The sequence below is a fragment of the Nerophis lumbriciformis genome, linkage group LG22 (genome assembly GCF_033978685.3).
Source record: "Nerophis lumbriciformis linkage group LG22, RoL_Nlum_v2.1, whole genome shotgun sequence".
In the NCBI taxonomy this organism is placed as follows: domain Eukaryota; kingdom Metazoa; phylum Chordata; class Actinopteri; order Syngnathiformes; family Syngnathidae; genus Nerophis; species Nerophis lumbriciformis.
The window spans coordinates 36,897,459-36,902,458 of NC_084569.2; the positions used below are offsets into that span (position 1 = coordinate 36,897,459).

The 5,000-nt window shown below is 43.3% G+C and overlaps 1 protein-coding gene across 7 annotated transcripts in view; it reads left to right on the forward strand.

Moving 5' to 3' along the window:
• rbfox1 (RNA binding fox-1 homolog 1) overlaps positions 1 to 5,000 on the forward strand; it is a 733,656-nt gene that overhangs the window by 666,044 nt on the left and 62,612 nt on the right. The window lies entirely within an intron of this gene.

Sequence of the window (5,000 nt, forward strand, 5' to 3'; positions counted from 1 at the left end):
CCATTGAGGTCACCACATGACCATCGCTGGAGAAATACTGATCATTGAAACACATCAACAGTGTACAAAAGGGGTTATTTTCGGGCGCATTTAAAAATACAATCTAATTTCACCTATTTGGGTTAAAAATATTTTTTGCATATAATCCGCAAATAATGTGCCGTTGTTGAGTGTCTGTACTGTGTGGAGATCGGCAGACCTACCACGTTATACTCTTCCATATCAGTAGGTGGCAGCAGGTAGCTAATTGCTTTGTAGATGCCAGAAACAGCGGAAGGCAGGGTGCAGGTAAAATATATCTAAAGTTAAGGTTAAAGTACCAATGATTGTCACACACACACACTAGGTGTGGTGAAATTATTCTCTGCATTTGACCCATCACCCTTGATCACCCCTTGGGAGGTGAGGGGAGGAGTGAGCAGCAGCGGTGGCCGCGCCTGGGAATCATTTTTTTGTGATTTAACCCCCAATTCCAACCCTTGATGCTGAGTGCCAAGCAGGGTCCCATTTTTATAGTCTTTGTTATGACTCGGGCGGGGTTTGAACTCACAGCCTACCGATCTCAGGGCGGACACTCTGACCACTAGGCCACTGAGTAGGTATCTAATGCCTAAACCAAAAATAAACAAAAGGTGGGTGCCCCTAAGAAAAGGCATCGAAGCTTCGGGAAGGCTATGCAGAACGAAACTAAAACTGAACTGGCTACAAAAGTAAACAAAAACAGAATGCTGGACGACAGCAAAGACTTACTGTGGATCAGAGACGGCCTCCACAAAGTACATCCGAACGTGACGTGACAATCGACAATGTCCCCACAAATGCTGCTCATACCTATGCTCCTTCAAAGGTGGTGCTACTGGCTGCAAAGCATTGCACTTTCAAATACAACAATGAGTAGAGGAGTGTTATGTGTGTGTATATGTGTAAATAAATGAACACTGAAATTCAAGTATTTATTTTATTTATATATATATATATATATATATATATATATATATATATATATATATATATATATATATATATATATATATATATATATATATATATATATATATAACCACCTACTCAGTGGCCTAGTGGTTAGAGTGTCCGCCCTGAGATCGGTAGGTTGTGAGTTCAAATCCCGGCCGAGTCATACCAAAGACTATAAAAATGGGACCCATTACCTCCCTGCTTGGCACTCAGCATCAAGGGTTGGAATTGGGGGTTAAATCACCAAAAATGATTCCCGGGCGCGGCCACCGCTGCTGCCCACTGCTCCCCTCACCTCCCAGGGGGTGATTAAGGGTGATGGGTCAAATGCAGAGAATAATCTCGCCACACCTAGTGTGTGTGACAATCATTGGTACTTTAACTTTAACTTTATAAGAAATACTTGAATTTCAGTGAATTCTAGCTATAAATATACTGCTCCCCCCTTAACCTCGACCCCCCCCCCCCCCAATCTCCCGAATTCGGAGGTCTCAAGGTTGGCAAGTATGCTGAAAGTAAAATACATTTTCGTCCAAAGACTATGACTAAAACTAAATTTAGGGTATCATGACAGGTATATAGTCAAGCGCTATATAAATAGAGACCATTTACCATCCTACTTGCCACGCTGCCAGTCGTAAACTTCCCCTGAGCTCATTGTAAACAAGCATGGCGTCAAAGAAATACTTTTTGTGTGCCGTTTGCCCCAACAGTCCTGCAAACATCCCGCGAGAAGACAAAATCACGCTTTAACACATCGAACCTCATTAGCCGCCTCCATCACTACGGGCTGTTTTGAAAGCCCAGGAAGCCGCTGCAGAAGCCGCCCCAAAGCTGGCCGCAAGAAAGGCCCGGGGCTTGTTCCTATCGCTTGAGGAGTGCAAAAAATGTGCAAGAGATGAGTCGAGGGCTGAAAGCGATCTGTGATTTCATCGTGGAAATGGTAGTGCTAGATGACCATCTCTTTACCATCTTCTGAGATACTACCTTTGGTCAGGACAACTCTACAGGCACACATTGTCAAATCCACTTTTTGAGTCCGTCATACCTTCAGGTTTGCTCAAACTACAGTGAAATATACATGTAAAAAAAAAAAAACACTATTTTCCGAATTGTAGAGCAAACCGGTATAAAAGCCGCACCCACAAAATTTTTAGGGAAACAAATATTTTCCATATAGGATTCAGGATTCTTATTATCGCCCATTCTTTAACATGTACAAGACACATAAGAACTGAAATTTCATTTTCGGCACAGTCCCACTAAGAGCAGACATACGTTACAGGGAGACAAGACGGGACCGCCAACGGATCCGCCACTTACGGCGCTCCTTAAAAAAGGTGAGAAAAAGGTGATATTGGGAAAGGAGGGAAGAGTAAAAAATGTCAGTCAAAGGCTGGACCCTCGGGAAGGGGTCCAGACTGAGTCCAAGGGGGAAAAAAACTAATTTGCCATAGCACACATAAACATGTTACATATAATCACAACAACTCGCAACAGAGGGGGGGAGAGTTGGAGCCCTGCTGCTATAAAGCGCTACTCAGCCGTCCATCACCCCGAAGGCACCCCGGAGGGGAATTAAGCGGTGGTGAAGGCTTGGGGTGGGGGTGAGGAGTGTGTTTGTGTATATGCCCATTGTCTTTGGGTGTAGTGGAGTTGTGTTCATAAGCCCAGGGTCGTTCTGCATGCAATGCAAGCAAAGTTCGACTTCCAGGTGTCGTTGAGGAGGGAGGGAGGTCAAAAGCGTCCATCTTTGAAATTCCTCAGGGGATGTTTACAGAACAGCCTGTTCTTGTCCTCAAAGCCATTCAAGGGAGTCATATCGTAGATAAGGATTTTTGTTTTTTCCCGAGCAGACAATACAATGGCTTGCCTGTTCTATTCGTCCATGCTGGCTGCTCTCATATCCAAGTTTTCCTTTACAGCAAGCTTCTCCATGATGTGATCCATCTTGCGATTCAGTTCAGAAACCGCCCCAGACTGTGATTCCACAGCCCGACCCAATCCGTCCATTGCGACGAACAGCCGTTGGGCTCCTTGAGTGGCTGCCATCGTCTTACGAATTTGACGATACACCAGAGCAATGCCCAGCCCAATCAGCAGGTGCCCCGCGATCACGGTTCCAAATAGGTAGATGTCTTCCACGTCCTCGATGGAAAGGATTGAGAGGCACATGATTCTCCATTTGTCCCAGGAATCTCTCACGTACCCCGCAGCAATGGTTCCATCAGGGCAGCCAGGCTCCCCAGAACCTCTTTTCCTCGTCGAAAAGATTTTGTCAATTGAGTCGAGAGTCCAGCTGATCAATTCCATGTCCGAATGTTTAGATTTGGAGGACAGCGCAAAGAAAGAGGCTTCAAAAAAGTTTAGACAAGACAAGACAAAAGAGAGCAAGCAAGGAAAAGACGGGAGGAGAAAAAAATGTGACCGCCCTCACCAGAGGCAAGACAGAAAAGATATATTAGACGCACCGGACTATAAGTCGCAGATATATACATAGTCAAATTAGTTATCTAGACAAAACGAATCCGTAAATATTTTTTGTTTTTTTACATACCTTAATTGTCTCTGTAACACGGCAGTAAAACGGCTTATCAAACAAAACAGAAGTCATTGTCATGGACCCACGAGCTGCGGAAGCGATTTTTATTTTTATTTTTTTTATTTTTGCTGCAGCTGTTACATATACTGTAATATTGTACATGGTAATTGGGATTTGTTATATATATTGTATTTATTATATAAACCTACTCAGTGGCCTAGTGGTTAGAGTGTCCGCCCTGAGATCGGTAGGTTGTGAGTTCATACCAAAGACTATAAAATGGGAGCCATTACCTCCCTGCTTGGCACTCAGCATCAAGGGTTGGAATTGGGGGTTAAATCACCAAAAATAATTCCCGGGCGCGGCCACCGCTGCTGCTTACTGCTCCCCTCACCTCCTAGGGGGTGATCAAGGGTGATGGGTCAAATGCAGAGAATAATTTCGCCACACCTAGTGTGTGTGTGACAATCACTGGTACTTTAACTTTAACTTTAAAAATATAATATAATATACTGTATATAATATGTAAATATTACATATATGTTATATTTTATAATGCTACTATGGTACATTTTTAGTCTACTTTATACCTTTTGTTTTCGCCCTCTTTTTGTGTCCTTGTGTGCATTATCCTTCCCATCCTTTGTAACTGAGCTACCGTGTGGAACAATATCCCTTGTGGAATCAATAAAATGTGTCTTAGTGTAAGTCTGAGCTAGCTCTCTAATCAGCGAAACAGACTCAATAACTCTAAACTTTGGTGAATTTACAGAGAAATTTGCCATTGTAAGTTAATAATATAGTCATAAATGGTTTGGCATTTTAGCTAATGCTAACGATGCTAGCTTGATTACATTACGATAGCACGTACAAATATGCACGAAAACACTCCTACAGACATCGCACAAGGGACGGTTTAGTAAGTTTTGGTTATATTGTAAAACTTACAAACGTCGCTTGGAGTGATGACTGAATAATCCATACGAGTAGAAACGCTATGAACGGCATTTCTACTTCTGGTTGAAAGCATTAAATGGAAGGACGCTGCACCAGCTGCAGTGAGCGATAGTACCAAAGCACAAACAAAAACACACCTTTTAGGTGTGTTTGTGTCAGGTTCAAACACTTAAGACATCTATCAATCAGACAAGAAGCAAGGAATCATGCAGAGACAGAGTTCAATTTAGCTCATGCGGAGAACGCATGGAGCTGCACACTTAGTCACAGTCTCGCCCTACGCTCTAAGGTTCAGCTCCCGCGTCCCTCTATTTATTAGTTCCACAGTCAACATCACTGAGGCCGCCTTTAAAAGGAGTGGTCACATATATTATGCAAAGCAGGTCCAGTACGCACAATACGTGACGGAATTTGCTGGGGGCCTTGTGATTTCGCCTTGTCTCCGCTTCGTCTGCGTGCTGTCATCTTATTTTCGTTGAGGTCCTTGAAGTTCTTGGCTGTTAGCGGGCTAAAACAAAGATAACAT